The 14,201-nt window shown below is 40.0% G+C and overlaps 1 pseudogene; it reads right to left on the bottom strand.

The window, feature by feature from the left end:
* Positions 1-248: 248 nt before the first annotated feature.
* On the bottom strand, positions 249-1,522 carry LOC132900223 (gap junction beta-4 protein-like; annotated as a pseudogene).
* Between the last annotated feature and the right edge of the window lie 12,679 nt (positions 1,523-14,201).

The raw sequence follows: 14,201 nt of genomic DNA, 5'->3' as shown, positions 1-14,201 counted from the left end.
ATGTGTTTGCTAAAATCATGGCCTTAGGCCTTTTAATCCCAGTTTAACAGACAAAACTAAGATGTTTTCCATTAAGGCCGAAGGCCAGATATTTTCTGATATAATGACGCCTTCTTTGATGATTATACAGAAATATTTTGCACTTCATATGAATGTAAAGCATGCAACACCTTTAATATGTTTCACATTAAGTCAACTGTAAAAAAGGTTTCCGTCATGTACAAAGGATTCCAGACACAACAGTAACACTAACTGATTTCACTAGCAGCCATGTCTTTTTTCAGTTTGCTGAGGCTGTGAGTGGAGGATGTAGTAGGATCCACTCTACACTTGCAGTTTGATTGAGAAAAAATCCTCAGTTCATGCTGCTCAACAAATTGCATACGCTCTTGCTCTATGTGTTCATGAAGCACTTTATTACAGTGCTTACATACCAGGTAGATCATCTCAATGATACACATGAGGATGCACAGGGCAGAGAAGGCAACCATGAAAATAGTGAAGATCTTCTTTTCTGTAGGACAGGACAGGTAGCAGTCCATCACGTTAGGGCAAGGATGTACATTGCATTTTATCAGAGTGGGCAAGTCAAATACTTTATCGATATAGTACAGGATGTAGAGGAAGCCAGCATCAATGGCTACTTTACATATCAGACTAAGCAGGTAGGTCCACCAGAGGGAGCCATGCTTCTTTCCCAGGTTGGTATACAAACGTTTAACTTCCTGAATGGTGACATTATTTTGATTCTTCTTTTCATGGAGTTTGACATGACCCACCACCATGAAAGATGGGCAGGTTATGAATATGAGCTGAAGGGCCCACAAGCAGATATGAGAGATGGGGAATGTGTGCATAGCACACATTCGTGCACCTCAGCTGAACTGTGTTGCACACAAAGTCTTTCAAATCATCTCCCCAAACTGGCTGCATGGCCACCACAAAACACCAACACACGGAAGATAAAGACCACAAAGAGTCAGACATGACCAACAACACTGGAGGTTTTTTTTTTTTTACGCCACTGAGCAGGGCCTCCAGGGATAACCAGTTCGTCTCTGCTGCTGGAGGTTGGCAGCTTACTCACCAGTGAGGACAGGAGATAGCTCCTGTACAGAGAGCATGATATAAGATAAATCATCTGTGTCATTTACTATGTAAAACTATGTTATTTAGGCATTCAGAGAACATGTTGTAATTATTATTTGATATTTCTTTTGGAATTTCTATATAGTTACAATTTCCAAAGGGAAACCCAAAACTAAAGGCCTGGTCCCACAATACTGATAACTATAACTATAATGATAACTATAAATAAATCTTTCCCTTGTGGTTTATGTGGTTGGTGGTCACATCAGACCAATAACGATACCTATAGCCCAGGCCTGGGTTTATCGGTATCTGTGAGATTGCTTCTGGATCGATTTTTCCAGGCCTGGACCTGATCTGATAAAAGATCTGACCAATCAGGTAATTGTTTAAACATGACGTTGTCTGAACACATGTTATTTTTCCCGGGCATCTTTGTACATCCTTGTTGCATCATGAAGTCACAGAATATGGATTCACGGAAAATAATAAAAAAAAAATAATACAAAGCACAGATCTTTTATTCACAGATATGTGATTTTCTGTGAAATATCAATAGTAAATTGATAAAGTAAACATATAAATGCAGGTAAGATATTTTAATTATGAACTTCAGCAGGCCAAGCATTTAATTGTTTTAGGTTTCTTAAGTTTTTATCCGTGATACATCATCCGTATGAAATCCATAACCAATCTGTAATATACTGAAATGTCCCTGACCAATCCGTAAATTATTAGCATCCATGATGCGTCTGTATTAAAATCCATAACCATTCCGTATTTTGTATCCTTTTTTAAATTATATTTCCATAGTCCGTGACCTATCCGTGTTTTGTCAACCACCGGAGTATGTGCATGGGTTGCTTTGAAGTCCAAGCTGTACAGTATGACCAGGAATAATGTGCTACTACTTGGAAAAAAACTTCCATGACTATTCCTAAGTTGCATGCATTTATTTACCCAAGTGTCAGGACCAAGTGATATTATAGTCGGTATTATAGTTGTGGTGTGACTGCTCCAGACTGGAACTAAATTCAGGCATAGGTATAGTCATAGTTGTAGTTATAGGTATAATCATAGTTATTGGTGTTGTGGGACCAGGCCCTAAAAGACACAATTGGTGTCATGCCACATTTAGGTGACCCAGACTTCCCCTTGGCCTACTTATTACTTGTACATTAGGAAAATGAATGCAATTAACTAAACGTTTAGAAACTCAATTGAGTAAAAGACATTGAAATGATGTCTACACTTTTCTTATTTTTATGTTTTAAATCTAGCAAATAATGGGTTCAGCGTAAATGACTGAGCAGGATCTTTTACAGGAATATTAATCATTTATCTTAAAAAAAAAAAATCATTAAAATTTGAAACAAATGAACAAAAGTGGACCACCAAAGTGAGCATTCAACTGTGAAATGTTAAACTTTTGCTTTCTCATTTAACACAAGATCATACTAAGCCCTTTTTTTATTATATTGACTTGTGTTGGTTTAATTTTAATTTATAATATTTTGTGCCATACATTTTTCAATCACTAAACAACTTGGACAGAAGTACATGCTGTGCCAAAAGATGATTACAAGTTTCCCCTCTCTGTCTTCTGCTAAATATTGCAGTATTTATTTTATTTACTTACTTTATGACATACATATCACTGCTGCCTGATTCAATTCAAATTTCCCCTCAAAGCCAAATGCATGTCAAGTTCTGAAAGTTCTCAGTTTCTGTTTTGCTGTCTCTGCTTCATATCGCCTGATGATTTCCCAGCGGCTGAGACAGGGAGCACGCTGCTTTCTTTACCAGGAAGGATGGGTGCAAAAAAGATCTGTTTCTCCTTGTTTATGCCTCGTTTGTGCTTGAGAACAAATTTGAGTTTGGTATTCACAACAGTGATTCTGTATCTAGATGAGTGCTTAATAGTGCATTGGGGGACATTATAGTTATGCAGCTGTTTTGAATAATAATAATTTATAAAAACACCCTTGGACTGTTATTTGAAGACTTGTATTTAGCATGATGCGGCTTGAAGCTTAAAATGTGGCAAAAGGTAAAATATTTGCAGAGAATGGAAGCTGAGACAAGTATAGTTTACTCTGTGGACCTGAGATACTTGTTGAAATTGAATACTTGGATAATAATACCATTTAATTCTCAACAGAGAAACACACACACACCTGCATAATGAGCACACATATGTACGCACACGTACTGTACATGTCAACAATGTCAATAAGAGAGTAAAAAATAGATTATAGCCTCCGTACATAGTAAGGAAATATTTGTATCTAAAACCTTTAGTGAAGGCTTCTAAACGAACACACATAAATAAGGGCATGGCTGCATTGCTGAACAGGTTACGCTACCCGTTTTCTTTCACATCACTCTTTTTCATAATGCTGCAGCACAAAGAATCCTTCACTGAGCCAGGGGTTGTAAATAATCCATTTTCTCCTCTCACACTACCTCAGTGTTTCCTTCGATACAGTCTTTATGTCTGGACAAACATCAGCACAATAGCAACCACCAAATAGTTTCCCAAATATTGTCATTTGTCAAGCACCTAGTTTGAAAATTTACAAATGACAAATTTTGAACTATGGGGACCAGATCCTCTCATCTCATTATCTGTAGCCGCTTTATCCTGTTCTACAGGGTCGCAGGCAAGCTGGAGCCTATCCCAGCTGACTATGGGCGAAAGGCAGGGTACACCCTGGACAAGTCGCCACTACCTGTATAATTTTGTTAAGATACCATACAACAGAAATATGAAAGAGGACAGGTGTCTGAGTCTCCCTTGTTTGACAATCCAGACTAAAATGATGCACAGAAAAGATTTCTGAAACTAGTACCTCCCTGTAGCTACAGTACATGTGGTTGGATGTTTCAGAAGCCTGTTAGACATCCATCCATCCATTATCTGTAGCCGCTTATCCTGTTCTACAGGGTCGCAGGCAAGCTGGAGCCTATCCCAGCTGACTATGGGTGAGAGGCGGGATACACCCTGGACAAGTCACCAGGTCATCACAGGGCTGACACAGAGACAAACAACCATTCACACTCACATCTATGGTCAATTTAGAGCCACCAATTAACCTAACCTGCAAGTCTTTGGACTGTGGGGGAAACTGGAGCTCCCAGAGGAAACCCACACAGACACGGGGAGAACATGCAAACTCAACACAGAAAAACCCTCACCGGCCACTGGGCTCAAACCCAGGACCATCTTGCTGTGAGGCGACAGCGCTAACCACTACACCACTGTGCCGCCCTGTTAGGCAACCTGAAACTAATAATATAATTGCTTACTACTTAAAATATTATCCAGCAGCCAAACTGCCACACAGAAAATGGAAGTGATTTCAAGGAACATGTCGAGTTATGTCGAGTTTTACAAGTGTATGCAGGTCTAGATTTGCTGGTGCACCATTAAATGTGAAGCATTTAGTGTGTACAGGTTCTCTCACTGCATGTTTAAATTGGATGTGCCATATGTATTTCTCTTGAAAAAAAAAATACTTCAGACCAGTGTTGGATGGTCAAACATATCAACAAGTCTGAGTTGAGCCTACAGTACAATTGGTAGGTCTAAGTCTGGGTCATTGTTTAAGTCATGTGAGTCCCAAAACTTTAAACAGATACATAATTCAAGTTCAAGTCCAATTCCTAAAACAGTGACCCAGGAGAGATGCTGTCACCACCACTGCTGATTTAATAGGCACATTCTGGCTACTCAACAAATTGCTGTAAACCATAGTATACAGCCAGTGGTGGACAAATGAGTAGTTTGGAGCACCTGCGAAAGAAGCAGAGTTCTTGTCCACCATAAAAGTATGTTATTCATAGCCGAGTGGACAAGTGGAATAAAATGCCAGCTCCATTGCTGACTATCCCAAACCAGGTTTTCATTTGGTATGTAGGTTATGGGTCAGCACAGTGGTGTAGTGGTTAACACTGTCACCTCACGACAAGGGTTTGGATTCGAACCTTGCACTCAGTCAGGGCCTTTCTGTATGGAGTTTGCATGTTCTCCCAATGCTTGCGTGGGTTTCCTCTGCATGCTAGCCCAAAGTCAGCTGGGATTGGCTCCAGCTTCACTCATGGCCCTGATGGATAAGCGGCATATCTAATGAATGGATGTAGATTCTGTTTAAACATAATGTGCTGCACAGTGACTGATTCACCTTGAAGCTGTAACTATAGCACTATAAGCTATAGTGTAGCTGCATTATACACACTGGCTGATGGTTGAAAGTTTTTTTTTTAATAGACAGATTAAATTGTGGGGCGGCACGGTGGTGTAGTGGTTAGCGCTGTCACCTCACAGCAAGAAGGTCCTGGGTTCGAGCCCCGGGGCCGACGAGGGCCTTTCTGTGTGGAGTTTGCATGTTCTCCCCGTGTCCGCGTGGGTTTCCTCCGGGTGCTCCGGTTTCCCCCACAGTCCAAAGACATGCAGTTTAGGTTAACTGGTGACTCTAAATTGACCGTAGGTGTGAATGTGAATGGTTGTCTGTGTCTATGTGTCAGCCCTGTGATGACCTGGCGACTTGTCCAGGGTGTACCCCGCCTTTCACCCGTAGTCAGCTGGGATAGGCTCCAGCTTGCCTGCGACCCTGTAGAAGGATAAAGCGGCTAGAGATAATGAGATGAGATTAAATCGTGTGCACATTTTCATGGAAACTGACAATACTGAGTAAAACTTAGTTACTGTATTTCATTTCTTTCATTTCATTCATGTGTCAGACCACATTCATTTACAGGTGACCTGGATTCACCATGGCCTCTCCACTCATTAACTAAGCATGATGAGCATGAATGCAATTTGGAAAGTCATTTAATTAAAATACTGAAATGATGGCTTTACATCTAACAAATAATTTGAATGTAAAGACAGAGTGGAATCCTTCACAGGAACATCCATCTGTTTCTTAGAAACCTTTAACTTTTTTCTGTTCAAAAGTGGCACAAGTACTGTACATGCAGTGTTCAAAGATGGTTAAGATTTTCCTAATTGTCTTCTGTTAATTATTTCAGTATTTATTTTATTGGCTTATTTTATGATGTATATCTCTGATGCTTGAGTCATTGATATTTTTTCCTTCAAAGCTGAAGTAGAATGCATGTCACCTTCTGTCAGATTGCAGTTTATGTTTTGCTGTCTCTGCCTTATAATTAAAACTACACCAGCTACCACTTTTTAGCCTAGTCGAACAAATTTTTTTTTTTTTTTTTGGGGGGGGATTGAATCATGGGAACCAAGCACATTGGTAGTTGCCAGATGAGCTAATGTAATTGTAATCCTATACTGTAACTCGTAACCCTCTTTAAATAATCAGTAATTATGCCCCTATATTGTGTAAATATACACAAATCAGCTATAACATTATGACCACTGACAGGTGAAGTGAATAACATTGATTATTTCATTACAATGGCACTTGTCAAAGGGTGGGATATATTAGGCAGCAAGAGAACAGTCAGTTCTTGAAGTTGATGTGTTGGAAGCAGGAAAAATTGGCAAGTGTAAGGATCTGAAGTAGGTTTCACAAAGGACTCTTAACACTAAGAGCATCTTAACTAGGAGAGAGAGTGTTCATTGTGCTGCTCGCTCAACCATTTAACGATGATCTTTGTGCTGCTATGCTTTTGGGAAACCAACCCCTGAGCGACTTTGACAAGGGCCAAACTGTGATGGCCAGATGACTGAGTCTGAGCATCTCCGAAATGGCATATCTTGTGGGGTGTTCCCAGTATGCAGTGGTTAGTACCTACCAAAAATGGTCCAAGGAAGGACAACTGGTGAACCGGTGACAAGATCATGGATGTCGAAGGCTCACTGATTTGCATGGGGCATGAAGGCTTGCCCATATGGTTCAATCCCACAGAAGAGCTACTGCAGCACAAACTGCTGAAAAAGTTAATGCTGGCTTATACAGAAATGTGTCAGCATTAACTTTTTCAGCAGTTTGTGCTACAGTCACCTTGCATGATGAAGTTTGTGGCTAGTCAAATTCAAGAACCAGTTGTCCTTCCTTGGACCACTTTTGGTAGGTACTAACCACGGCATACTGGGAACACCACACAAGGTGTGCCAGTTTGGAAATGCTCAAACCCAGTCATCTAGCCATCATAATTTGGCCCTTGTCAAAGTTGCTCAGATCCTTACGCTTGCCCATTTTTCCTGCTTCTAACACGTCAACTTCAAGAACTGACTGTTCTCTTGCTGTCTACTATATCCCACCCCTTGACAGGTGGCATTATAAGGAGAAAATCAATGTTATTCATTTCACCTGTAAGTGGTCATAATGTTATGGCTGGTCAATGTATATGTATAATATACAATACCTATATATAAATGCAAATCCTGGTTTGGATCTTTCTTTCTTTCTTTCTTTCTTTCTTTCTTTCTTTCTTTCTTTCTTTCTTTCTTTCTTTCTTTTTTTTCAATGTGAGATGAAGCTATTTTACCAAAAGGTTAACCCCCTTTTTCTCACCCTTTTTACTAATCTTTACAAGGGGTGCCAATAATCCCTATTTTCCATCAGTTATTTAAGAAAGTGAAAATTTAATATATTCTAGACTGATTACATGTAAAATAAAACATTTCAAGCATTTAATCTTTTAAATTTGATAATTATAGCCTACAGTGCAAAAAAAAATCTCAAAATATTAGAGTACTTCATTTTGAGTTAAAGTAAAACAGAATAAATATCATGCATCTCTCACTCTAGTTCAGTATACACAACCACAATCATGAGGAAGACTGCTGACTTGACAGTTGTCCAGAAGACGATCATTGACACCCTCCACAAGGAGGGTAAGTCACAGAAGGTCATTGTTGACAAGGATAGCTGGAAAAGGTGCACAAGCAACAGGGATGACTGCAGCCTTGAGAAGATTGTCAAGAAAAGTTGATTCAAGACCTTGGGAGAGCTTTACAAGGAATGGACTGAGACTGGTGTCAGTGCATCAAGAGCCACCACGCATAGACACCTTCAGGAAAGGGGCTACAACTGTCACATTCCTAATATCAAGCCACTCCTTAATCAGAGACATCAGAAATTTCTTACATGGGCTAAGGAGAGAAAGAACTGGATTGTTGCTCAGTGGTCCAAAGTCCTCTTTTCAGTTGAAAGTAAATTTTGTATTTCATTTGAAAATCAATGTCCTCAGGTCTGGAGGAAGTGGAGAGGCACAGAATCCAAGGTGTTTGAAGTCCAGTGTGAATTTTCCGCAGTCTGTGATGATTTGGGGTGCCATGTTATCTGCTGGTGTTGGTCCACTGTGTTTTGTCAAGTCCAAAGTCAACACAGCTGTCGACCAGGAGATTTTAGAGCACTTCATGCTTCCATCTGCTGACAAGCTTTCTTGAGCTCCCGATGTCCTTTTCCAGCAGGATTTAACAACTGCCCACTACCAAATGGTTTGGTGACCATGATATTACTGTGCTTGATTGGCCAGCCAACTCTCCTGACCTGAACCCAAGAGAGGATCTATGGTGTATTGTCCAGAGGAAGATGAGAAACACCCAACCCCAAAAATACAGATGAGCTGAAGGCTGATATCAACGCAACCTGGGCTTCAATAACATCTCAGCAGTGCCACAGGCTGATCACTTCCAAGCCACACCGCATTCATGCAGTAATTCATGGTAAAGGAGCCCCAACCAAGTATAGAGTATGGAAATGATCATACTTTTGAGAAGTTGGACATTTCTGTTTTGTTAATCCTTTTGTGATTTATCTTAGGAAATATTCTAATAATTTAAGATACTGAATTTCTGATTTTCATGAGCTACGGTATAAGCCATAATCTTCAAAATTAAAACAACAAAGGCTTGAACTATTTCACTTTACATCTAATGAATATAGAATATATGATAACTTTTTCCACAATATATATATATATATATATATATATATATATATATATATATATATACACACATACACACACACACACACACACACACACACACACACACACAACCCCGATTCCAAAAAAGTTGGGACAAAGTACAAATTGTAAATAATAAAAACGGAATGCAATGATGTGGAAGTTTCAAAATTCCATATTTTATTCAGAATAGAACATCGATGACATATCAAATGTTTAAACTGAGAAAATGTATCATTTAAAGAGAAAAATTAGGTGATTTTAAATTTCATGACAGCAACACATCTCAAAAAAGTTGGGACAAGGCCATGTTTAGCACTGTAAGACATCCCCTTTTCTCTTTACAACAGTCTGTAAATGTCTGGGGACTGAGGAGACAAGTTGCTCAAGTTTAGGGATAGGAATGTTAACCCATTCTTGTCTAATGTAGGATTCTAGTTGCTCAACTGTCTTAGGTCTTTTTTGTCACATCTTCCGTTTTATGATGCGCCAAATGTTTTCTATGGGTGAAAGATCTGGACTGCAGGCTGGCCAGTTCAGTACCCGGACCCTTCTTCTACGCAGCCACGATGCTGTAATTGATGCAGTATGTGGTTTGGCATTGTCATGTTGGAAAATGCAAGGTCTTCCCTGAAAGAGACGTCGTCTGGATGGGAGCATATGTTGCTCTAGAACCTGGATATACCTATCAGCATTGATGGTGTCTTTCCAGATGTGTAAGCTGCCCATGCCACACGCACTAATGCAACCCCATACCATCAGAGATGCAGGCTTCTGAACTGAGCGCTGATAACAACTTGGGTCGTCCTTCTCCTCTTTAGTCCGAATGACATGGCGTCCCTGATTTCCATAAAGAACTTCAAATTTTGATTCGTCTGACCACAGAACAGTTTTCCACTTTGCCACAGTCCATTTTAAATGAGCCTTGGCCCAGAGAAGACGTCTGCGCTTCTGGATCATGTTTAGATACGGCTTCTTCTTTGAACTATAGAGTTTTAGCTGGCAACAGCAGATGGCACGGTGAATTGTGTTCACAGATAATGTTCTCTGGAAATATTCCTGAGCCCATTTTGTGATTTCCAATACAGAAGCAGGCCTGTATGTGATGCAGTGCCGTCTAAGGGCCCAAAGATCACAGGCACCCAGTATGGTTTTCCGGCCTTGACCCTTACGCACAGAGATTCTTCCAGATTCTCTGAATATTTTGATGATATTATGCACTGTAGATGATGATATGTTCAAACTCTTTGCAATTTTACACTGTTGAACTCCTTTCTGATATTGCTCCACTATTTGTCAGCGCAGAATTAGGGGGATTGGTGATCCTCTTCCCATCTTTACTTTTGAGAGCCGCTGCCACTCCAAAATGCTCTTTTTATACCCAGTCATGTTAATGACCTGTTGCCAATTGACCTAATGAGTTGCAGTTTGGTCCTCCAGCTGTTCCTTTTTTGTACCTTTAACTTTTCCAGACTCTTATTGCCCCTGTCCCAACTTTTTTGAGATGTGTTGCTGTCATGAAATTTCAAATGAGCCAATATTTGGCATGAAATTTCAAAATGTCTCACTTTCGACATTTGATATGTTGTCTATGTTCTATTGTGAATACAATATCAGTTTTTGAGATTTGTAAATTATTGCATTCCGTTTTTATTTACAATTTGTACTTTCTCCCAACTTTTTTGGAATCGGGGTTGTGTATATATATATATATATATATATATATATATATATGAGAGAGAGAGAGAGAGAGAGAGAGAGAGAGAGAGAGAGAGCACTTTCCCCCCACTGCTGACATTTAGAGCATTTAATTGGTTCACAAATCATCTCAGATTTGCAGGATTTTAGCAGCCTTACAAAACCCCTTACATAAACATTTTGGTATCTACTAGAAAAGCACGTGTTGCAAGTTTATTGTATCTGTATTTTTTGGAAGATTTTTTTGTTTATTTATGCAAAACGGGAACAGGACATGCTGTTTGAGTTGGTAAAACATTGTGCTTCTATTAAAAAAAAAATCTGCCTGGAGCAATATTCATCATGTTTGCCTACGAAGAAGACTCACTCACACTTCATTTGATAATGAATTTTTTTTAAGCACAGCTAGATACTGTATAAAGCTAGGTTAAGTTCTAGGCTCATTATTTTTCCTCCTTATAGTAAATTATGTTTCAATTTTGAGACTTGGATTGCGTAGCTCTGGATGTGATAAAACTGTGGACAGTTTTCTTGTCCATATTAAAATCAACAGCAAGAGGTGATAGATACAAAAATGTCCATATGTGAGAAGCCTTACTCTCATAGCTTGTTTACTCTTTAAAAAGTATTCATTAGTTACACAATAAACTAGGGAGAGTGCATACCACCACCAGGCCAAATATTAAAATATCTAGATGTTTACTCTGTTTCCTTTTATGGATTTGCATCAAAATCTAGTCAGTTGTTACTCGGCACATGGCCCACCTTTCCTTGAAATGCCATCAAAATCTGTTCACTACTTCTTGAGTTCAGTTGGGAACAGGCAAACAAACAAACAAAGAAACAAATGGAGGCAAAAACATAACCTTCTCCAACAAAGTTTGTGGAGGTCATTATCTGATGCTTACCTTGGTGGTTTGACATGTTTTTGCTCACACAAACAGATAAACTTCAATTTTGGTGAAAGAAGCAAATAGTATACATAACAATGGTAGTAGTCAAAGATGTCCAAATCGGAAAGAAACAAAGTTATAGAAGTGAGAGAGAGTGAGAGAGAGAGAGAGAGAGAGAGAGAGTGTGTGTGTGTTTGGGGGGGGGGTGGTTTGGGGGGGGTGTTAGGTGTCCTTTATGATTTCCTTTGGGTGATTCTGGATGAATATGGCAATAAAAGGGGTTGAAAAAGGTCAGAGAACCATAGCATGAGTGAAACCAGATCATCCTCATTTTTATGTGCAAATATTCCCATACACCCAAAATGAAGAACAAGACAGAGAGAGAGAGAGAGAGAGAGACTCAGCCTGTAATATGACAGCCTTCAAAGACTATAACACAATGGATCTGAAGGCCATCAGAAGAAGGACCTAGCACAAGAGATGACTGTGTTTATCTATTTTACTACATCTTTTTTTTTTTTTTTACTTCACACTGGTAGTGCCATGGTTACAGTGTAATATCTCATCTCATCTCATTATCTCTAGCCGCTTTATCCTTCTACAGGGTCGCAGGCAAGCTGGAGCCTATCCCAGCTGACTACGGGCGAAAGGCGGGGTACACCCTGGACAAGTCGCCAGGCCATCACAGGGCTGACACATAGACACAGACAACCATTCACACTCACATTCACACCTACGGTCAATTTTAGAATCACCAGTTAACCTAACCTGCATGTCTTTGGACTGTGGGGGAAACCAGAGCACCCGGAGGAAACCCACGCGGACACGGGGAGAACATGCAAACTCCGCACAGAAAGGCCCTCGCCGGCCACGGGGCTCGAACCCGGACCTTCTTGCTGTGAGGCAACAGCGCTAACCACTACACCACTGTGCCGCCCCTACAGTGTAATGTATTATGGATTAATTCCCAGGGATTATCTACAAATGGCTCTTTGAGACTTTTGGGCAATAATTGGGTAAATTCTGCTCAAAGGCTCCTACTAGGCCAAAACCCAGGAGACTGCTTTGAAAACACAGCAGGGGATGAACTTTTATTACTCTTTTTAAATCCCCCTTGGCACTTTTACACATGTGGGGCCGGAACTAAAGATAAAACCTTTCCAGCATGTTGAACTTCTGCAGTTTCACTTTTGCCTCATCTGCGCTGACAGTCACACACACACATTCAGATCACTGCCAGAGAGAGATTGAGAGAGGAAAAAAAAACAACATAAATACACAATCGAAGAAAGTCTCAAGTGTGTCCTGTGATGCATTGCCTTTCTGGTTCATTCCCAAACCCATCCCTCATGATGACCTCACACTAAACCAAACGAATTAATAATTTACATCACAACATTATTGTAATTTCTAATATGGGGCAGCCCTGTGATCGACAGGTTTCCTGCCCAGGGTGTACCCTGCCTTTTGCACGAAGTCAGCTGGGATTGGCTCCAGTTTACCCTGTCGGATAAGAGGTTCAGATAATGGGTGGATGGAATATGGGATATTATTGTAAAATTTTGCTGTATTTGGGTTCTCTGACTGGAAGGTTCTGTAACCAATATGATTATATGTACTGCATTTGACCAATGTGCATGGTATTTGAATAATTAGATTATGTCCATAAAATAAATAAACTGTGGTATGAACATGACAGGGTCTTTTTATTTTATTTATTTTTATTATTTTTACACAAGAGATCCCTGGCTGTAAAAATTTGGGTACCCTTGGTGGAGCACATATGAAAAACAGAATTTAATCAGACTGGTTACGTTAAATTGCCCCAGGTATAAGTGTGTATGCTGCTCTATGATAGAAAATGACATCCCGGGCAAATTCCTGGGATAGGCTCTGGATCCTCTATGATCCTGACTAGGATAAAGAAGATGAATAAATTAATTTTCTTCTTTTGGCTGCTCCCGTTAGGAGTCGCCACAGTGGATCTGTTCTCCATATTTGATTTGGCATAGATTTTACACCGGATGTCCTTCCTGACACAACCCTCCCCAATCTATCCAGGCTTGGGACTGGCACTCAGTACACACTGGCTTGTGGAAACCCAGTGGCTGGGCATGCTACCTAATCTGCATGTCTTTGAACTGTGGGGGGAAACGGGAGCACCTGGAGGAAACCCACACAAACACGGGGAGAACACGCAAGCTCAACACAGAGAGGCCTCTGTCGGCTATTAGATTCGAACCTGGACCCTTCTTGCTATGAGGCGACAGTGCTAACTACTGCAGCACCCAAATGAATGAATGAATGAATGAATGTCTCTTTAATTTGGCAGATAAACTTTTTTCACACTGTGCTTCGAAGTCTCTCTTTGATTCTCATAGCGACAAAACCATGGCATATAACAATGTAAATTTCCCCTTTGGGATAATAAAAGGCTATCTTATCTTATCTTATCAGAACTTGGATTTTGAAGGGCACATTACTATTAAACTTACCTTCAACTGTGTCATTTTTGATGCTATCTGCAGAGGGAAAGTAATAAAATGTCAATTAATTGGTTAATGTCATGAAAATTATCTTGGGAGTTGTCATTGCAAAGAACTGGTTACTGCCATAGTTGTGATG

Source organism: Neoarius graeffei, chromosome 16 (genome assembly GCF_027579695.1).
Source record: "Neoarius graeffei isolate fNeoGra1 chromosome 16, fNeoGra1.pri, whole genome shotgun sequence".
Taxonomy (NCBI): Eukaryota; Metazoa; Chordata; class Actinopteri; order Siluriformes; family Ariidae; genus Neoarius; species Neoarius graeffei.
The sequence above is the reverse complement of the archived record's forward strand: the minus strand, read 5'-3'. Positions and strand labels throughout refer to the sequence as shown.